Source organism: Grammomys surdaster, unplaced genomic scaffold (genome assembly GCF_004785775.1).
Source record: "Grammomys surdaster isolate TR1022 unplaced genomic scaffold, NIH_TR_1.0 143, whole genome shotgun sequence".
Taxonomy (NCBI): domain Eukaryota; kingdom Metazoa; phylum Chordata; class Mammalia; order Rodentia; family Muridae; genus Grammomys; species Grammomys surdaster.
The window spans coordinates 3,968,326-3,977,843 of NW_021604601.1; the positions used below are offsets into that span (position 1 = coordinate 3,968,326).

Consider the following 9,518-nt stretch of genomic DNA (forward strand, 5'->3'; position numbering starts at 1 on the left):
AGCGAGAGCTACAGCTGGAGAGAGGTATGCACACGTATGTGCAGGTGCCTGTGCTTTGCATGTGTATGAGAAGGCAGGGAAAGGACATCAGGGGCATCCCCTATCCCTTTACACCTTATTTCCTTGGGGTAGAGTCTATCACTGAACTTGGACATAGGCTGGCAGCCTCTGAGCTCCGACACCCTTCTGTCTCTCTGGGAGGAGTGACAGATCCAGCTGGAATCTGAATTCAGGTCCTTACGCTTGCACAGAGTCATCTCTGCAGCCCAGCTCGTATCTATTAAACTAACAAACAACCAAACAAAACCGCAAACAATCCTAGTGCCATACAACAATAAGAGAGAATGAGAAATAATACAGCCACAAACAAGGCACAAGCTGATTCAAGACTACAAGAGATTAAAGGAGACATAGCAATCAATAGCAAAACTTGGAAGAACATTAGATGCTGGTTTAAATGGGGGAAAAGGCATAAAAATATTCTTGCAACAGCTTGAGTAAATGGCTCACCTAATATGTTTTAAACGTTACACTGTTTCCTTCAGGCGTGGTGGCGTACTCATGTAATCTCAGCCCTCAGGACACTGAGCCAAGAGGATTGAGTTTGAAGCCACTTGGGACCACATAGTGAGTTTAAGGCCAGCCTGGGCTACAGAGTGAAACGTATTCTCAAACCATGCTAACAACCAACCAACCAACCAGCTGGCTATGCTACTAGTTAGCCTGCCTGCAACTCTAAACAAAACAGTAAACCATATGAGGTTAGCTTTTACCTCCTCACGCCAGACTGTCATCTGTCAAGGAATAAGTATACTGTGTTGTTTACCTTTTGATTGGTCATGAATTACCTGTTAGGGTTCATATAAGAGACTAAAAATAACCCATAGTAGTTATCACTGTGCTTTACCGTGTGAAATTTCATTTTGTTTATCCAAATATATGGCTCAAGTGTGTAAATAACAATTCTTGATACATATATTAATATTTCAAATATATACCCCAGAGAGGTTCAGTGGAAAGGATATGTGGGCTAGGCATAAATAAATTCTGCTGCCTGAAGAGAGTTCATGCACACAGTAACTGTTGGCTATTTGGACAAATTGAAAATGTGTTAGCATAAAGCCCTGTCCCGAATGTCAAAATGCCAGTTGGTTGCTGGCCTTTCCTTTATGCACACATTCCAGAGTTGGCAGGGCTAGCTTCACATTTCTGTGCTATGCTTTGTTTTTCTGTAATATCCATGTATATTTTATATCATCCAATAAAATGCATTAGATGAATGTGATTTTTAGATAATGTCTTAAAATATTTAATACTAACTTGTCCAACAAACCCACCCAAGGGGAATTGCTACTGAGATTATTGTTCTGGTCACTGAGACATCTAAATATTGTCAGAAAATATCTCACAAAAAACCTGTAAGGTTTGATCCATCTAAATCCCTAGTCTATTCTTCTGGTCTTCTGCAGAGGCGTGGTCAGTGGTCTAGATAAGATGGTGATGGGCTTGAGGGCTGTTGAGATCTGTCACACCGATGCTGTAATAACAGCATGCAGAAGTCTCTACGTTTTATTGGGTAACATTCTATGGTGACTAGTCTCTAACCTGGAAGGCTTTTTCCTATTTGTATGGTAGTGTTTATATGGAGTTACCTTATAATGGGGCAACAATTTCCCTATTAAATACCAGAAACCTACAAATATAAACCCCAATGCCAGAAATGGGTTACCTCTTCTAAAGTTCTTGGCCAGTGAGGCCTGATGGGCCCCAAAATATTACAGTCTTACCATCAAGCCCTTGATTACTCTCCAGAACTTGATGGTAAGATCCTATTATTGAAGACCACCACAAACGAGTTATACAAAACATGGAGAAATCAAGCTGGTATCCACCTGGAAGCTTTATCCCTACCGACTAGCTTTCGTAGTGCTGGAAGATGCCATGCATTCTACCAGAGGAGAAAAGTAATTCATAATCTTATCTAATTGTGACCCCTGTGAGCTACAATAATAAATGACCAGTCAATACATACCCATGGTACAATAGTGACACCAAAGTCATGCGAGTAACCAAACACTTTCTGATTGGATTTAAGGACTACTCCACAAGACTGAAACTGTATGTGGCACTGATATCAGAGGCCTATGGCCTAAGCCCCAGAGGAGAAGTTACTGCTATTTCCCTGATAAATGAATGTGGCTTATTATAGATTAGTGCATCTCTCAACCCTTATAAGGGAAGCTTCTTTTTTTTGCAGTAGATGGAGATTATGAGAGAGATGACAAACTGGTTCAAGCACAGAGAACAAGGGACTGTAGAGTGCTCAGTCCTACGTGGTATGCCAGTATCACACTTCTTCTTCCAAGGCTCAGGGATCACTGTGGAAGAGGGTATGGTTAGATTCTGAGAGCCAGAGGCAGTGGATGACTATAAGGGGGCAGTGTTTTCCAAACATAACAAGTCAGTTGCACGTATGAACTCACAGAAGTTGATACAGTGTCTTAGTTAGGGCTTTACTGCTGTGAACAGACACCATGACCAAGGCAAGTCTTATAAAGAACAACCTTTAATTGGGGCTGGCTTACAGGTTCAGAGGTTCAGTCCACTATCATCAAGGTGGGAACATGGCAGCATCCAGGCAGGCATAGTGCAGGCAGAGCTGAGAGTTCTACATCTTCATGTGAAGGCTGCTAGTGGAAGACAGGCAGCTAAGACAAGGGTCTTAAAGCCCACACCCACAGTGACACACTTGCTCCAACAAGGCCACACCTCCAAATAGTGCCACTCCCTGGGCCAAGCATATTCAAACCATGACATACAGCATGCACAAAAAGCAGAACAAGCCCAAGACAGACAAAACCCAGCATGCAAAGGGGGAGTGGAGGATGATAAGGAGCTACTGACTATTGATAATTGCCGGGAGACAGAGAGTCAGTTTTCTTTGAGTGTGGTCCCTGCTAGGTCGACCGTATTCCAGCGGAAGATGAGACATTCAAGAATCTCTCTCTCTCTGTATCTATCTCTATCATCTCTCTCTCTCTCTCCCTCTCTCTCTCTCTCTCTCTCTCTCTCTCTCTCTCTCTCTCTCTCTCTATCTCTATCTCTCCATGCAGCCTACACTGATAGGAATATTAATATCTGTACCACCTAACCTTACCCAAGCGCTTCACCTCATACTCAAATAACTGTTCTTCGTACCTGAGTTTCCCAGGCACTCCATTTCCTCCTCCCTGCCAATCATCTCTCCACCTAGAGCCACCTTGACCTAATGGCTCATTTCTCTAGTCACTCTCTTCCTAAGATCCTGGACTTCTTCTTTTCTTGCTCTTCGTTCCTCAACTTTGAATTAATCCCAGTGTTTCTGCTGGTTTGTCTGCCCCACTGAATGAAGCTGGAGAAAAACCACATAAAAACACAGTTAAGTGACATCCCAAATTCACAGCCCTTGATCTCTGCAGAGCCGTCTGTGCCAACTGGTCATCCTACACCGTTTTCCCAGTTGGATCTCACTGCTGTTTTCTGAAACAACTGTTGAAGATGTTCGTTTCTTTGCTGGCTTTCTCCCATCTCTCCTTTCTTCCTTCTCAGTGGATAATGTCCTCTGATTTCACTCAGAAAATAGAAGCCATTAAAGAAGACACCCTGGCTACCACATCCTGATAACATTTTTTGGTGGTGTACACGTACACACATCTTCTTTCTCCTTCTTAGTTTAGCTTAATACCACGGCCAGCCTGGACACTCACATCCCCCTCTTAAAACACCATTGCCCCTTTCTCTCAGAGCCCTCCCTCCCCTTTTTATTCCTGTACATTTGATCTCCTTGAGGGTGCCACTTAAACTTTGCCTTTCTGGCTCCAACTCACGCCAAACTATCACCCTGCCACCTGGCTCTGGCTCTGCCCGCCCAGCATCCACATTCTGGCTGGGCAAATCTTCATGCTTTCTAAAATGCTCTTCTCATTTGAACTTTCTGAAGCACCTACCACCATTTGCCTTTTCTTCTTTCTTAGGCTTCTGTGCTGTGATAGTCAACTCAGTGTTTTACCTACTTCTGTTCATCTAAGCTAGGTCACTTGGAGGTTATAAGAAACAAAATAAAGAGGAGAGATTCACGTAAGTTGAAGTGGGAGATATGAGCACAAGTGGGATGTTTGACCTCATAGTCAGAGCTTTGTGGAAAACATCCAGATGCTATGGAAACCAGATGGCAGTAGACTGCCTTAAGATTAGAAGGCTTCATGATGGGCCTGGGCAGCTTTTTGCTTCAAATCTGTCCTGAACTTTCAGACTTCCTTTGTTCCTGTCATGATGGTTCAACTCTCAGTTCTGGTCTCACCACTTCACCCAATACCCATCACCATCTTCCTACTTCTCCTGTTACCTCAGGCTTCTGCTACTGTGGCCTGTCCCCTTGTTCATGTTTTCTAGTACATTCTGGGTATTCTGTGTCTTACTGTTTCTGTCTCTACCTTTGACGGATGGGTCTTGGCTTTCCTTCTCTCTATCTCTTCTGGAGACCATGGTTGGGTGTTGTGTCACTCTTGAACATAAGGTGCCCTTGATGAACAGACCAGTGACAATCCTGTAGATAGATTGTCCTCAGAAAAGGCACCTATCTTTGGTCCAGCCCACAATAATGGAGTCTTGTGTCTTTCTCCTGAATGGGAATGTTCCACAAGAGTCAGTCCTCTGCCTACCTTTTAAAAACTTGAATGCATTAGCCTTATGACATCAGGGAAGCATTCTCTTTGTGCCTTGTCTCCATCTGTAAAATGGATGGATTACTTCTGGGTTCGAAAGGTCTCTTACCCAAAGATGCTAAAGTTGTAACCCCAAGTGTCTGTAAATGTGACCCTATTTTAAGATAAAGTATTTATAGATGATTACGTGAAGATGTTATTAGTGTGAGCCCTGATTAAAAATAAAGAGAGTTACTAGGGGAGTTTATGCATGACATGCCCCCACATGGCTTCACTGGGGTATCACTTCTTGATGAACTAATAGTGACGCACAGAGAGATCTATGAATGTGTACATGCAGCTCTCTGCCCACTGTCCTGGGACTTTCTCCTAGGCAGAAGGGTAAAGAATGTGCTCTATTTGTGGCTTAGGAAACAGGCCTTCAGAGCAGTGACTCTGGGAAGAAGCGGTTGGTGGGTTCTGAATTGGTGGGGGAGGCTGTGTTTAGAGTGTATGAGAGAAGAATAAATAAAATAAATAAAGAATAAAAAGATGGCTTTCAAAATGGAGAATATGGGCACAAACAGATGCAGATACAGGGAGAATGTCATACAAAGATGAAATTAGACATCAAAGTGATGGTTCCTCAGATAAGAAACCACATTGTCAGTGATTTTGGCAAGTGTTTCTACCTCTGAGTTACATCCCTGTCCCTGAATTGCTAATTCTAGATATGCCCAGAGCTTCTGGCTTCTGACGACACACATCTACGTGCCTTTCAAGGACCTACTTCTTGTCCTTCTTTCACAGAACCTTTGCAAAGGTAGCTCTCATCTAGTGAATGGGTAATATAAGGACACACAGAGTTGACATTTGTCCCTCACTATAGGGTACTCTGGAAGGTCCTCTCAGCTTTAGAGCCTTCCTTCAGCATAAGACTATGTGATTGTTAGCTGCCATTGTCAACTTGACACAGCCTAGAAGTACTCTGGAAGACAGTCACAATTGGGGAATTATCTAGATCAGATTATCAGGTGGAGGACTGTTTGGATAGTTAACTGATGAAGGAAGAGCCAGTACACCCTGGGTGGCACCATCCCCTAGGAAGAGTGTCCTGAACTATATGAGAGGAGCAAGCAAACAAGCAAGCAGGCCCACATGCATCATTTCTTTGTGCTCCCAACTGTGATTACAGTGTGAACTGTTTTAAACTTCATTCACTGTGATTTCCCTATAGAAATGGACTTAACCAGAGCTGTGACTGCCCTAAAGCAATGGACTTAACCAGAGCTGTAAGCTAAATAAACCCTCTCTTCCCTAAGTTGCTTGCTATCAGCACATTTTATCCCAGCAACAGAAGCAGTACTAAACGGCCACACTTCTGCTTCACCACAACGCAGTGACAACACACCCTAGCAAGCCTGGCCTCCCCACTTTCTCACAAGTTTGGTTTCTCTGTCTGCAGCTGCCCAACCCTCTGTTCAACAGTCTTTTCAGGAAATCTGACTCAAGATAGATTTCATCCTCTATAAATCTAGACCTGAAGACAGTAAACCGTCTTGGTATCTACTGTCATGTAGCTTTATCAATCTTCCAACTGTCCCTCCATCCCTCCATCACTCAGGATGTTCCTACCAACCCCCCATAAATAGTGAAACACAAATATTGGTGACGAATTATATTTGCTTTTTCTACAAGTCTCCATAGTGACTCTTAACTAAGTTCTAGTATAAGGTAGAGAACCAGAAAATAACCATTTATTTTTGTTACTGTTTGTGTGTGTGTTTTCCTGTCTTACACATTTTATTAGTCCTGGGAAAGGGAGGACAAGCAGCCCTTGTCTCTTCTGTCCACTTTCTGTTTGCCGTTACCATTGATGGGATGGTTCACATGGTTTGAGGAGGACAGAAAGGCCTTGGTCTTGGGCTGGGCATTGAGACTTGCCACATAGATAGAGATCAGGGGGAGTTGTCCAGGCTGCCAGAGGCCAGGATTTGGTGGACCAGTAGTAGGTCCAGCAAGTTGTAATTGGCAAAGGAGATCACAAGGGAGACTTTGCTTCCCTGTTTCTAGGACAGCAGGGTCTCAAAATGTTTCAGATGCCCAGGCAGAGCCTAGCTTAGTCATCCTTACCATTCTTATAGTTGATGCAGATGAGGGTGATGTATTTGTAGTGTTGCCTCCACCCCATCATTCACCATATCCATCAGGGTGGCCTTTCTTTAGTCTTTTCCATAAAACCCAAAGGAGTGGTCTAAGTGCCTCAAGGTAGCATTATATTGGTCTTTTCCATAAAACCCAAAGGAGTGGTCTAAGTGTCTCAAGGTAGCATTAAATTGGTAAAGGGTGAGGTCTCTGCCCTCAAACATGGGGAGTGGTCCATAATAGACAAGTGGGCTTGAGGAAACCGTTCATCCAGGTACCTTTGGTAACCATCTCCTCCTTCTAGCTCTGGCCCTGGACAGCCGGCAGCTTGTGTGTAGCCTCACAGCACCCTCAAACTGGGAAGCCGACATGGCTGCTGTGTAGATGGTGGTGTAGATTCAGCGTTGCATATATGGTGAGCCTTTTTTTTTTTTTTTTTGAGACAGGGTTTCTCTGTGTAGTCCTAGCTGTTCTGGAACTCACTATGTAAAATTAGGATGGCCTCAAAAACTCACAGAGATCCTCCTGCCTCTGCCTTCTGGGTACTGGGATTAAAGGCATTGCACCCTGTGGGAAAAATATAAGGCTGCTGTGGTGGTGGAGTCCCAGAGGCTTTCCACACTGCGGGTCCCACAGGCACGAGGAGGTCTAAGGTTCCAGCGGCTGGAGGCTTTGGCAGCGGCAGACTCCAATGACACGAGGAATCCTTGGTTCCAAAAGGGTTTATTGTCATGGCGGATGGTGGATGAATCTGGATGTACCCCCCAAAGCTCAGAGAAGTCCCGAGTTAAATAGGGAGGGAGAAAGGGGGAGGGTCTGGGAAGGATCTGGGGAGGAATGCTTAATTTGCTCCAACCTCTGGCCTTCATTAGTATGTAAATCCCTAGGGCCTGAGGCGTATAGTCTCACCCTCTACCTGTGCACTTTGGGAGGGGCTGTAATGGCCTACATGACTGAACAATGTATGTCTATGGAGACGAGACTGTGCGTCAGGACTCTGGGTTCTGAGTGCATGGCCGAACGCCTGCCAGTTCTCACGTAGAGTCTCGGGGTTCTAGGCCCATGCCCAGCCATGAACCAGAATGCCCTTATGCAGTCCCACAGCTCCACCACTGCCCAGCAGCCTCAGTTTGAATGTTCTGTGGTTGTAACATTTCACAGTACAGAACAGGTGGTACTTAACATGAGGACAAGCAAGAAGAGGTCTGCCATAGGGTGCAGTCACAGAATCTTCTGGGGACTGAAGGGACAGAAGTGTGGTTGAGCTTTCCATGAACATTCCCAAGTGCACAAGGAAGGATTGGAATAGCCAGAAAGCCAGTGAGACAGAACCACATGCTACATGATCTGGAGCTAACTTTTCCAGAATCTTCCTTCTTGTTGCTGATACCAGATACCACCCATTGCACCTGCAGGTATCTGAACCAGGAAGTACATGCTGAATACCTTTCCTCTCAGGGTCCACAAATTTATTGACCACACATTATACTCTCTGCTAGTGATGCCACAGAAAACCAAATGTGCCTACCATATGTCCAACAGCAGGAGCTGTGTTAGTGACCACTGCCAATATCCAGATCTCACCCTTAGGCAGCTGACTGGCTCAACTCAAGTGGCATTTGGAATCTTCTCCTAAAGCATTCCAAGAAATAACAGTACACTCCTTGTCAATGCCAGAAGTACTGAAGGGCATACTAGAAGATTATACCTCCAACTTATAAACATATTCTTTTATCAAATACACTTTATTCACACAGCCATGCAATCACATCCATGGAATAAAAGATTCACAGGAAGCTGTGACGTATCCTGCTATGCCATGCTGTGGTACCCGGTGTGATGCTGTTCCATTAAGAAATAGAGGTTTGGACTTGTTATTTCATGACCTTCTAGCGGATGGCAACTGACAGTTTGGAAAAACACTTTATGGTAAGAGGAGAGAAATGGATGTTGATTGCCAATCACAACATCTCCAATTCTGTGCTTCTCGCTCTGTTCATGAATTAACAGAGGGGATGCAGGGTCATTTGCAGAGGGATTCAGCATCGAAAGATAGCTTACAGTGGACTTAGGAGCAGGAAGGTGTCGCATCCTCAGAGCAGAATGTTTTCATTTGTAAACAAGAGCGCCATGATAGCTTTGTGCCGCCAGAATTCTACTGGCATCGCCTGGTATGCGAATAGAGGAAAAGGCCATCTGTAACTTGCAGCTTTTAGTAGTAGATCAAGCTTTTAGAGTGGATCAATCCCACACAGTGATCTTGATGCCAAGTGCATTGTGGATTACCCGCTGGATACCTAAGAGGGGAAAATGCTTGGCTTTCATCCAGTTTCTGAGTTTAGTGTAGATATAAAACCCAATAATTAATCCCTAGAGCGCAGTGGTGTATATTGAATGGGAAATGTCTGGCTGGCCTCCTGTTCCATGTTTTGAAGTAATCATTAATTTTACTGTGGAGGTTTGCAAAAAGTTTAATCCTTTAATGTATAGCCTTTAGATAAAAGCTCATATTCGTTAATGATCAAGGCTTTCCATAAAAATGATTTACTTGTATGCTATTTCTTTGAAGGTAGTTTGTGTTTTGTAAAAGAAAAGCCAATCAAAGAGACAGGGCAAATAGTCAGCACATGGTCATTCTATGCCGAATGACGTTTCTACATACACTAACTCATATAATGTTCACATGGTCAT

The 9,518-nt window shown here is 44.0% G+C and overlaps 1 pseudogene; it reads right to left on the bottom strand.

Annotated features, from left to right (window-relative positions):
- Positions 1 to 6,488: 6,488 nt before the first annotated feature.
- Positions 6,489 to 9,518, bottom strand: part of LOC114618582 — a 6,311-nt pseudogene continuing 3,281 nt past the window's right edge.